Here is a 12,778-nt window from a genome sequence, read left to right as displayed (position 1 = left end):
TCCTTGCGCCGCCCCGAGGGGCTGCCTGCCTGGGGCCTCGATCGGCGCAGAAGTTGAGTATCCCGAGCGGCGGAGGGAGGCGGGACGGGCGGCCCGAGATTCCGGAGATTTGGGCGCCTCCGCCCCCCGGGAGGGGCCGAGCTCCCGCCCGCCCGCCCGCCCCTTGCTCGCCCGCCCGCCCGCCTGCTTTCCGGGTGGGCGCCGTCGACGCACTCGGGGCTGACCGGAGCGCAGCGCATGCACAGGGACGCGCCTCCACCTCCTCCCGCTGTTGGTGCTCGCCGACGGCTCTTTCCGAGGGCTCCTCCGCCCAGGCGAGGCTGGGCGAGGCGGGAGCCCAGCTGGGAGGAGCCGCCGATTCCGCTGTTGCTGCTGGTGGTTGGCGCTCGGAGAAGACGACAGGCAGCGGGCGAGGGAGCGATCTGCCGGGCAGCGGCGCTGCTCTCCGTCGGGAGACTCCGCTGAAGCGCGCTCGGCTCCCTGCGCCGAGGCAAACGGCCGCTTGGGCTCGCCCTGCCCGCGGTGAGGAGCGCCCGAGCGGTGAGTACGAGGCGAGGGACGAGGGGTGCGTGTGGGACTGGGGACCCCCTCCCTGTGCCATTGCGCCGCGATCCCTTCCCAAGGCTTGGATTTTGCGCGCGCGCGTTCCAGCTTGCAGGCTGCCTCTTTTTGCTTCTGGGAGTTCTGTTCACACGTGCCGCCGTATCAGACGCGAGTTTGCCACAGAACGGGCGCTCGTGGAGCCCCCTCCCCATTCCATACCTAGCTGACACACGTGTTCGGCGAACACAAGTTTGCCCCCACCTGTTGGTCTCGTGTTTCCAAGGCCAGTGTTTTAAAACACAGCTTATTGGGCTCGTTTATTTTCTGAAGAACGGGTTGCGTGTGCGCCGAGACTCGAGAGCCGCCTGTTTTGGTTCGGGGTGAGCCTGCAATTCTGCGTGCTTCTGCCTTGGGGGGTGCTGATGAGAATGGCTGAAAAATGGGAGACAAACGTTGGAGACAACGAAGCAGAACCCTGGAGCAGAGACACTTTGGAGACAAGGAGACAGGAATCCCAAAATGGGTATTTCTGTGTGAGTGCAGAGTGCCTACACAGCCAGCCCACACATCGCTGGGGTCAGGGGGAATGGGCTTCCAGGTTAAAGAGAAGCAAGCAGACCGAGGAGCTGGCATCTGCCATTTTTAAAGTGGGATTTTGGGTGACCCCCCTCCCCTTCTCAAGCACATCTGGTTGGTGGGTTTATTTTTGCAGGGAAGGGGGTGCTCTCTTGGCAGACTGTGGAAGGCAGTCTTGGGGAAACGAAAGGCAGGATAGAAATGCAATAAATACTTCAAAGAAAAATATTTCAATAATTTGTATGCCACTTAGTTACAGTACTAATTAATTACAGCAGTTAAAAACAGACTTGTAAAAAGCAATTAAAAACTCCCAGAAGCAATTGCCTACTCTCAAACAGTTTCAGTGTTGCTGCCAGAATGCAGGAGCACCCCGCAATGTCCCGGATGTGGGGACCACCAGCCCCTAGTACCGTATTTTTCGCCCCATAGGGCGCACTGGCCCATAGGGTGCACCTAGTTTTTTGGGGGGGAAATAAAGAAAAAAAAAACCCCTCTCGCTCTCCAGGCTTCAGCGAAAGCCTGCATTCGCCCCATAAGACGCACACACATTTCCCCTTCATTTTTGGAGGGGGAAAAGTGCGTCCTATGGGGCAAAAAATACGGTATTTTCTTTCTTTCCAGGGTTGAAGCTCAGTCTAACCCAAGACTATGGCTTCAGGTGTTGTTGCTGGACTCCCATCATCCCCACACAGGATGGCCTGTTGTTAGGGATGATAGGATTTGGTTCCAACAGTGCATGGAAGGCCACAGGTTTGCCCCTTCCCACTTTACGACCTGATGTTGTGGCACCCTGAAGCACCTGTGCACAGTTTGCTCATTCACACCTGTTAACAGGTCTCCAACAGGGTGGAGAGGGGCAAAGCTTCAAATCAGTCTGCCCCCATCTAGTTTTCTCTGCATGTTTTCAACTACAACTCCCATCAGTTCCTGTAACCAGCAGCACCAGTGGTCAGAGATTATGGGAATTGTAGTCCAACGGCACCCAAAGGACCGCAGGTTCCCCACCTCTGGCCTAACCCAAAAAGGTTGTTGGGCAACCCTAAAATGCACTTTTCCTCCACTTCCCTAGGCCCTCTCACCACAAGAACAACGGCAGCTGGCCTGGGGCCCCTCTTCCACTTGGTTTTCAGTGGGCTTTTATTGGTATGGTGTCCTGTCTATGGGATATAGTCACCAGTGCCACTTGTGATTCCCCCCTTAAAAAAAAAAAGATACTCCCTACACCTGTGCCAGCAGGTGGTTGTCAATATTTAGAACTATATCTGCTGTTACCCATTGCTCTTTGGTTTTGTAGTATTGGGGGTTTGAGAACTAACTTTAGAGAGACTTTGCATTGTGGGGTTAAAAAAATTATATAAAGTGGCTTACATAAGGCAAGATAGCTCTTTTAAAATAAGGAATATACAATTCAGTGTTCACTGCTTCATTGAGTAACTGCAGCCGAAATATAAATGGAAACTAGTGTTAAATCACACATTTCAACCTCCCAATGGCTGCAGTTGTTACTTGCTTGTGTGAAATTGTTCTAATTCAGCTCCTTAGAGCACTACTTCATCTTTTCCTTCGCTGGAGGTTTATTATTGAAGGTCTATTATTATTATTTTTCAATGGGTACGATAGCAAATATAGCAACTCTGTACATCCCAAAATGTCCCAATCGGGGAGCTTTGCACAGGTGTCTGGTGGGCCACAGTGAGAACAGATGCTGGGTGAGAAGGGACTCCTGTGTCCTGACCCAGCAAGTCTCTTTTTGTAGGTTCTTATGAAGAGCGTATTATATTCCTTTAAAAGGGGGGAAAGATTGGGGTGGCAGGGGAGTGTAGAAACAGTACCACAAATAAACAAAAGCAGGGAGAGGAGGTCTACATGAGAGGAGGGGGGGAAATATCATAGTGTATAAAGATAAATGGTGTTCCGTTTTAATTAATTAGTTAACTGAATTATTAGGAAGAACTTTCTGGCAGTAAGAGCTGTTTGACAGTGGAGCAGACTCCCTCCAAAGGTGGTGGACTCTTCTCCATTGCAGGTTTTTCAACAGAGGTTAGGATGCCCCTCTGTCAGGGATGCTTTAGTTGTGATTCCTGCCTTGCAGGGAGTTGGGCTAGATAATGCTTAGGGACCTTTCCAAATGTACGTGGAATGTTTGTCCCACCCTAACTACTAAAGGAGCCCAGGGTGGCAAAAAGATGGAATTAAATATAAAATGAAAACAACTTGAAATATTTAAAGCAACGAAAAGAAATCTCAAACCATTAAGAGCACCCAAAAACACTTAAGAACAGTCCCATATCCTCATTACCCTATGACCGTGCTGGCCTGGGCTGACGGGAGTTTTAGTCGCAAACACCCAGAGGGCACCAGACTTGAGAAGGCTGTTCTCAGCCAATAATGTCCAACCTGTGTGCCTTGGAAGAGCTGCCCATGTGCTTTGGTACAGTAGGTGAAACTCCAGTGAACTCCAAAGAGTTCATCCATAAATGAGGATCGCCACTGCATCTCTGCATGAGTCATTGCCCTGGTAGTTTTGCTGCATCTCGGAAGAGGTTTTTTCTGTGTGTGTCGCTGCATGAACTCCTGCATGGGGCTTGTCTCCTTTAAATGAAGAGGCCTAGCCAAATCAGCAGTCCCAACAGAAGCACAATAGCATGGGACTCCTCTGAGCATACAGAGCCGTCACATACCAAGGCAGTTCATTGCACTTGTCTGCACTGGTTTCAGAGTTTGAAGCCAGAGTGGTAGCCAGGGATTGAGCCTTCTGCCTGCAGAACAGATGCTCTACCACCTTCCCTGATGGCTTCTCAGAGGACCTGTGACTTACACTTTTGGAAACATGAAGGTGAACCATAGCTATCAGAGGTTGGGACATGCTGTTGCAGAGGTTGTGGTCCCAGTCTTCCTTGGTAGTTGGCTTGATTCTGGGAAGTCCACACACACTGTTCTCCTCTGTGAGAACTCCCCCTGCTTTGTTCTTCTTGTTAAGCTCTGCCCTATACTGCATTGATGTTTTGCCTGTATAAACTCAAGTTCCCATCTTAACCTGTTCTGGGTGTGGGTGTGTTTGTGGGAATCTCCTTTCAACCTTCGCAAAGGCCATAGCAAGGAAATGGAGGCTGGCTTTGTTTGCAGCAGGTTATGCCCTGGTGCAACTCAGTGGCACTTGCGCTATCGAATCAGGGTCTAAATGAGATCTCGTAACCCCATTAATCCATCCCAATTTTGCATTTGGTTCTGGAAAATTGCTGTAATTACTGTGTCCTACTTGTTTCACTCTCTCTCTCCCTCTCTCTCTCCTGCTATTGAATAGATGGTGACTCGCTCTCTGCAGCAGTTATCTGAACAATATATTGGCACTTCCCCAAGATAAGTGGCTGGATCTCTGAAAATGTAGCTGTATAGAGAAAGTTCATTGCTTACAGTTGAGCTGCCTGTTCCTTTTTCTTTTTCATGCCTCCATTCAAATCAGATTCCATCCTCCCTGTCAGAATGCACTTGATCTCTACCAGCTTCTGTGGCTTGCAGTACCCAGTTCAGACATTACACTTACATAGATAAGGTTAAGGAAACATTGGTTTGGCATGATGTCTGGATGGGGAAACTGTCGTTACTGCCCTTATTTCATTTCAAGGGAACCCTGCAGCGGAGCACTGAGCAGCGCCATAAGACGAAAGATTACTCTAAAGCTGCAGGTCTGGAAGCTCAACCCATTGTTTGTGGTGTTAACCATGGTTAGCCCAAACTGTGGCTTGGGATAATGTTGAGCTGATGTGGTGTGGCTGATGTTCCTTGCACTCATTCACTGTCAAAGGAAGGCTGGAAAGGGTTCAGAGGTCAGCTGATCCAAGCTCTGGTCTTGGGGCAAGGCAAAAAGGTCTAAGGGTTAGAGACTTTTGCCCATCCAGGCCCATTGTGAAATGAGAGCACATCTACCAGTGAGATTTAAATACTTCACTCCATTAAGTGGGTAGTTCTTCTGCTTGTGTCTTGAACTGGGCATGTTCCCTTGGCCTCTGTTTGCCCTTGGAGGCAGGCTCCTTGGCCTCTGTTTGCCCTTGGAGGCAGGCTCAGGCGGAGAAGGGAGGCATCACTCAAGGAGCCACTGAGCCCCCTCCCCCAGCCCAATTCCAGGTGGAAGTGCATGCTTTGCATGCAGAAAGTACCAGATTCAGCCCCCACCAGCAGCATCTTCACGTAGGGCTGGGAATGTCCCCTGCATGAAACCCTGGAGAGCCCCTCCCAGACAGTGCAGGCAGTTCTGAGATACATGGACTCGTGGTCTGACTTGGTGTAAGGCAGCTTCCCATATCTTTCTTTGAAGGAAGAACAAAGGTGATCAATTGAGCCTTAGAGGTCCTTTTAATGAGCAGGCATTGAACTCACGATGACAGCACTTGGAGCTTCTGAAAGGCCAGCTCTTTCTAACAGTTCTAGGTCAGAGGGGCAGCTTCCAGCTTGAGCGCTGGTGCTCAGGTGTGCTGGAGACAACGTTTCCCATTCATCAGACCCACAAGACACATTCTGCTTTCTGCATCCTTATAACAACGAGGTTATCCAAACTCTGTAATAACAACTGACATTCAAAAAACACAATTAAGAGAGAGGTTGAACCTTCTGACATCTGGTTCGCATGTTAACACTAGATCTTCACGTATTTGCGCTTCCCAAGAATATAACCATATGACTTTCGAAATTGAGAAAATTATCAGACGTCATTGGCATATTCTTAAGAACATCCCTTTCTGCCAAACGACACACCAAGACACTAAAAGATATATTGGTGCATACGGATTTAAAATCAACACCCATGTAATGTACGTTGTCTAGTCATCCACGTGGTTACTTTAAATGTGGGCACTGTACCTCCTGCAAAAATGCTCTGCAGGTAAAAGAGTTTAACAACAAAGAAGGTTTTAAGTTCGTTTTGCAGGCATTTGCCACATGTAATTTACGTGATTAGATGTCCCTGTGGATTGTTGTATGTAGGTCATACTTTCAGACCTATCAAAGTAAGAATATCAGAACACCGATCTAGGATCAGGAACAATGTAATAGATGCTCTTTTAGTACAACATTTTATTGAAGTGTCTCATTCCAATGAGGACTTGACATTTATTGTAATTTGGATGTATTCAAGTCCTGTAGAATGAGCTAAAAAAATCCTTATGCAGAAAGAAACTAGGTTTATTTTCTTATCCAATTCTTTACATCCCTCAGGTCTGAATACTGAAATTGATTATAGTTGTTTTTTGTGAATTTGTGCTAATGTTTACATGTAGAACACCTGAGCATGGACTAAGTTTGTTTCACCTCTGTGAGCCAAGTAGATTATTTTGAGTACTTAATTGTGCATCTGTGGGTTGCTATTAACTTTAGATCCAAAAATTGTTTACATTAATGTATGAGTTTGTATTAATGTATATATGCATATCATCTGAACAAGGATTGAATTTGTTTTATTTTTGCTGTGCCATATGGGTCACTTTAAGAAAGATGTTCTGTATCTGTGATTGCCAACACCTGTAACCCAATCAGTAGACTCTGTGAAAGGATTTTGTGGAACTGTAACAAACTTTCATGTGGATTGTTTGGACTTTATGAACAGACAGGTGGAATAGACACCATTACATGGATGGACCTTGTGCATGAACTGATTAGAAAATGATCTGATCCGCTGGGTCTTCTGCTTTGTTTGTTTGTTGAACTTTATGAGTTACTTCTGTTGAAATTTGATATCTAAGAACACAGCCAGTTATGTCTCTTGTGTTTATTGAGACAATGTTTGGGCAGATCTGACATTCTGTTGCTACCATGTTTTTGGGAGGCTATAAAAGTTGTTATATGCTCAAGATTCTCTTGGCCCCTGAGAGATCTGGTAGGGGTATGACAGGCTCCAAACCAACCCAGAACTACAGCTCGCTCCTCTGGAACTTCTGGGCTTCTGTGGTTGCATTAGGAATGCATTCAGAACGCAGTGCAAAAGGCCTTGGAGCAACTGGTAGTTCCCGGTTCCTCCACTGTGCTCTCTGTCTTTCGAGAATGAGTAAGCTCTCCACTTTTAAAAGCTGTTTTTGGCTGGTTGCCCTCAATTCTTGTGGGTGAGGTTGTTGTTGTTGTCTTTTTACAGCAGTAAGCAGACTTCTTCCAAATGTCAGAAGTTGTCAGACTGCTTATCCTTCCAACCTGGCAGAAGCTTTTGAGCGCTGGTCAAAGAGGAGAGCCTCTCCCGCCCTCTGATCTTTTTAACTAGAGACCCTGAGGATTGACTCTGGGACCTTTGCATGCCAAGCAGGTGCCCTGTCACTGAACCTCAGATGTTTGCCAAGGCGCAAAAGATGAATCCTTATTAAATGATGTCTGATAAAGGTTGCTAGAGCCTCTAAGGCTCAGACCATACAGCTTGGTGGGTCTGTCTGTGCTTGGTGGCTGAGGGGGTGGAGTTTGAGCTGGGAGCAGAGCTAATAGCAAAAGCTCTCAAACTAAGCGGAACACAGCCTGCTGTGTGTAAACAAACAATCATTTCCCAGCAGGAAATAGTCTTCAGCTTATTTGGCAATAATGTGGGTCAGGAAGGCGTAACACCTTTCTAGCAAATGGATCTGTTGAACAGAGAGAAAGGCCTCACCTCAGATCTGCATACCAACCTCTTATGCCCAAGTGCTGCAAGACAACTCAGTTGGACAGAAGCTCTCTCTCCTGGGGCCTGACTGGGCTGGGCACATGTTTGCTGCCTTCTTTTTTTACTGGCAGGCTGTTAAACATGGCCCTGCAAGCAGAAATCTAGCAGGAAAGGCTTCTTCCATCACTGTGTGATGCCAGTAAGAAGCTTTGCTTGCGCTCCCAGGGACATGCATGGATGGTGTAGATTTGGCTGAGGTTCCTGGATGTGCCTGAGGCATGTTGCCAGGCACCCAGGTGACTCTCAATCATTATAGGGGAGACCCATGTTGAAAACACAGGATGGTTTCCCCTCCCCTTTCTTTGGCCGCCTTGTGTGATGCAGCACTGCCCCCTCTCCTCAAGCCATAGGCTATGTTCTTAATGTTGGAATTGGATTTGTTTGTGAGCTGGATTGGATTTTGCACTCACGGCTGTAATTATAAAGGTTGCCTGCTGCCACTGGAGAGCGAAGTGGGCGTGCTTGTGTATGTTTCATTCATTGATGCCTATTGAGTATTAGAGGATACACAAAGGTACAGCTGATTGCCACTGCCAAACAGTGTTGTGAGCTGCGTGAGAACAGTGGTGCCATGTTGGAGGGGGGTGTCATTCAGCACGGCCAATCATGTATCGCTAGTCAGACATAATGGGTTATACTTCCATTCCTAGGGGGGTTTTTTCAAGTAAGGATCAAAAGCGCCTTGCAGAAAAAAACATTGTTGGAGGGATAAAATGGCACCATAGAGATCTGGATACCAATTCTGGGGAAGGAGATGGCGCATCGGATACTGCCTTCTGTGCTAGACCATTGATCGTCCAAGTCAGTATTGGCAGTGACTCTTCAGGGTCTCTGGCAGGAATCTCTCCCAACACTACCTGCCAGGACCTTCTGCATGCAAGGCTGAGGCTCTGCCATTGAGCTACAGCCCTTCCTGTAGTTGATCCATTATTTAGGATTATCCCATTTTCTGGAAAGACAAGATGGCGCCTTCTCAGTTCCAGGCACAGAAGCCAAGCAAGACTGGCAGCCGAATCTGACTCCAGCCAGGAGAGTGCTGGCGAAGGGACAGGCCCAGAGTGGTTTAACTGCCCATTCCTCTTCCAGGGAACATTGGGAATTGCAGCTGTGGGAGGGGAATAGGGATCTCCTGACAACTCTCAGCACCGTTAACAAACTACATCTCTCAGAATTCTTTGGGGGAAAGTCTTTGATGGTTTCAAGTGGCATCGTGGTTCTTTAAATGTATGGTGTAAATGTGGCCTTGGATAATTTACTCTTTGTTTAGAGAACTTTGGTCTCTTTCATTCATTGAAAAGTGTAAGCAAACTGAAACTCACTTCCAGGGTGGCTGGTAGCATTAGCAGCGCTTTAGTAGTCATTTTAAAATGATTATTTAAGGTTCAAGAAGACTTTTTATCAGAGTAGATGAGCCATGCCAGGACACTTTTTTCCTGCCCCCCCCCCACTAATCTGAGCTGTTTGACAGGCCTGGCTGTGCATTTAAGCTCTGAGCAGGATTTATTTTAGTTGTATGTTAATATTTTAATACATTTTAAAATGCATTGGCATCTTTCTTGAGGTTCCTGGGATGGGAATAGCAATAAGTTTGATAAATCGTCATGCATCCTCTTCATTTTGCGGTCCACCCCATTGGCTCATTGCAGATAACACGTTTGCTGCAAAACTCCATATTGCCTTGCTTAAACCCAGCTTGCTTTTTCCATGCCCACCAAAAGTCAGTATGAATTGTGGTCAAAGTTTGCTTTGTTTCTGGAAGAACCCTGTCCTTGTTCTAGGCATGCTTTGGAATAAGCCGGCAGAGTCCTGACCGCACCACTTGAGACTGGACTGCACCACCTCAGAATGCAGATGAGCGGGGGGGGGGGTCACATTTTTAAAGCACTATCAGTGAACACCCCTCTGTGAATATCACCCCTGTGCCACAGGTCCAAAACAAAGACCTCCTCCCTAGTCTGCTAAAAAACAAACAAACCCTCCAACTCCTTGCAAATAGAAAATAGTGCAACAAAGGTCTGGGATGGATCCCCCCCCCTCCTATTTTACTTTCAGGGAATCATGGCTGATTTTTTGTTTTGTTTTAAGCATCGGAGAACTGTATTTCCCAGTCTGCAGTGGTAACATTCATTCTGCTGCTGCAAGACTCTGCCATCTGACTCTCCTGCCTCAAAGCCTCGCATGGGCTGTCCCCATCATCTGCATGTTGCTTGTGACAGGACCCTCTTGTGCACTGGATCTCCAAAAGAATGGGGCCTCTGGAATCGCGCAGAGCCTGTATGTGTAGATTCCCCCTTTCACCTGTCTCACTGAATGCGAAGATCTCGGAGGTAGGGCTCATAGAGGCTGGGGGAGGTGGTTCTCTTGTCCTCTCCATGCACTGTATGTTCACAGGGAGTGGCCCAAGTAAACATCCTTCTAGAACTTGTGCTTCAATGAGTTTCCAGGTAATGCCCTCCTGTATCCCCTTGAGGCCCTGGGTTTGAAGCACCAGTTACAATCATGACCAGGAGCGGTCTCTTAATCTCCACTGTCATGAGCTGACATAACGATGGAGGCAATCTCTTAGACTTGCTGGGTCCAGGGTTTGTGTGTTGTGTGTGTGTGTGTGTTTGTGTATACACATACAGTCTCTGTAATGCGTACATCAATAAGAGACTGGAGCCTGCTCTGGCTGGTCAGTGTCCTTTCCCCACTTTCTCTGGTCCCATCTGCCACAAACTGCCTTGTGGACAGGAACATCGAAGGTTGACCCCTCTTCCAGGAGGTCTGGCTGCTTGATCTTCCTTTTCAGTGTGTAACTTTGGTATATCCATTGTATCTTATCAATGTTTTGGCATCAAGCCAACAAACAAGATGCAGAATGACTAAATATATGACACAGGTAAAATATTTATTTTTATTTATTTTTCATGTATTTGCACATATGAATGGTGTCCCCATCTTTCCTCCAAGCAGCTTGTGGCAGCCTGGCCCCTCCCACTTCATTCTTTCCCCTCCCAACATCCCTGGGTGGTTGGTTAGGCTGAGACCAAAATCACCTAGTGAGCATCATGGCAGAGTATAAATTTGGAGCCAGGTTTCCCTGGCCCTCCTGCGGTGTTCTAGCCCATTGGGGTGGGGAGCTGGTGCTCATCAAATGCTATTGGGTTCCCAACTCCCATTAGCCCCACAAGCATGGCCAGTGGACTCAGGGATGATGGGAGTTGTAGTCCTCCAGCAACATGCGGAGGGCTAGAGGTCCCTTTCCCTTATGCAAGTCCTGACCCCAGTCCTGGCTCTATAGTAGACCTGGAGCTCTTTTGACTTCAATGCTGGCTCCAGGGGATCTTTGGCAGGGTGCCCTCAAAGGATTCCTTCCACCGCCATTGGTGCCAGCTGTTGCTTGCTAGGCAGAGCCAAGGAAGAAGCAGACGGTGAGCCTGCCCCTCTTTCTTGACACTCCTGCTGCTGTTTTCTTGCTCTTCCCCTCTGGGCCAGAGGGAGCAGGTTGCAGTCTCGAAGGGGAGGAGGAGGAGAAGCTGGTCCAGGGGGCTTAGGTCAATGGGTCCCTCTGCTGGCGTGTGGGGCCATTGACAGATGCCTGAGCATGCCAGCCCTTGGCACCAGCACTTTTCACCTTGACCAAACGAGCATCAAATTCACTCTGGGCATCCGCCCTATGGCAGCGCCTTGTTGCAGTTTTGTGAAGTGGCCTTCCTAAGGCCTTTGCTGGGTTCCCTCCTTGCTTTAGATTGAGGCTGTTCTTAATTAGCTTTACTCATTAGCTTTGTTTGGCTTGCTGCCTTGCATAATGGCAAGGTGGAAAGGAGCGGTCCAAGAAGCATCCCCGTAGAACGAGATTCCCATCCGCGCTCCAATCACCTGCTGACGATGGGGTGAAAATCGAGGGAGATGCTTTTTTTAATGGATCCCTTTAAGAAACAACCCGAAGCTCTTCACTTTGGTCTGGCTTTCATGAGCTGGGCTCTCTTTTTCCTGTTCTCAGACCCTTTTGTACGGACCATGTGAAGCAAGCTTGTTTTCTGCTGGGGAGGACCTGAACCAGTGGCCTCCAATGACAAGATAGGAGAGAACAACTAAAGGTTAGGAAGAACTTTCTGAGGCTAAGAGCTTTTTGTGGACTGGACTGCCTCGGAAGGTGGTGGAGTCTCCTTCATTTGAGGCTTTTAAGCAGGGCTTGCGTGGCCATCTGCCAGGGGTTCTCAAAAGCAGTGATAGCAAAGGCTCCATCTTCCAAGAACTAGGGAGCTTCACAGGTATCTTTTGCTCAATAACTAAGTGTGACCCGTCAGCTCTTCACCACTTGACTGGTGGTTGGGTCATGGTCAACAACTGAGGCAGATGCTCCATGATTCTGATTCTGTGCCCTCTAGTAAAACTTGAAGTGGCACTTTCAGCTCTTCTCACCTGCAGCTTGATCAATGACCTCTGGAGGTTACCTGCAGCTGCCAGTGAGATCGGCAAGTGGCATTAATTGTGGGAATCAGAGGTGTGAGGTCCTTCCTATAGAGATCACAGTGTCCCACTGGCTTTCTCCATTCCACCAGTATTCCACTATGCTCCCTGTATCAATGCCATCCTCTTGAGACAAAGCACTCCAGTTCGCCATATTATCTAGCATTGGTGTACTTGTACACCATCTCTCTCCAAGTGTCTTTGGCACTTGTGGCTTGACTTGTAGTGCTTTGGCCTCTCTCGACTGCTGTCCCATGCGCCTGTAGCCAAAACGCCTAGTTCTCCTCCATCCCCATTTAATTTAACCATCTTCATTTATACCTGGGGGAGAGATTCATTCTGAACCTGATCCTCTGCAGCTCCTGATACTAAAGCAATCAGCCCTGCGTCCCTTCCTTCCTACCTCCCCTGCCTTGTGGAAATGTCCAGCCAGTTTGAATGCATGCTGTGATGTCATTGCAGCTCCTTTACTCCACATCACCGGTTGCCGTTTGGAATTGGGGGTGGGAAGCACAAACTTTTGACACA

General features: G+C 48.2%; 1 protein-coding gene across 1 annotated transcript in view; it reads left to right on the top strand.

The window, feature by feature from the left end:
• The first annotated feature begins 205 nt into the window (after positions 1-205).
• CPNE2 (copine 2) overlaps positions 206-12,778 on the top strand; it is an 83,582-nt gene continuing 71,009 nt past the window's right edge. The window contains exon 1 of the mRNA XM_081872452.1: positions 206-540. The gene's annotated coding sequence lies outside the window, so the exon portion shown is untranslated. The remainder of the gene's footprint in view (positions 541-12,778) is intronic.

The sequence above is a fragment of the Podarcis erhardii genome (genome assembly GCF_964252035.2).
Source record: "Podarcis erhardii genome assembly, chromosome: 7".
Taxonomy (NCBI): Eukaryota; Metazoa; Chordata; class Lepidosauria; order Squamata; family Lacertidae; genus Podarcis; species Podarcis erhardii.
Note: the sequence above shows the minus strand (reverse complement) of the source record. Positions and strands in the feature narration are given on the sequence as shown.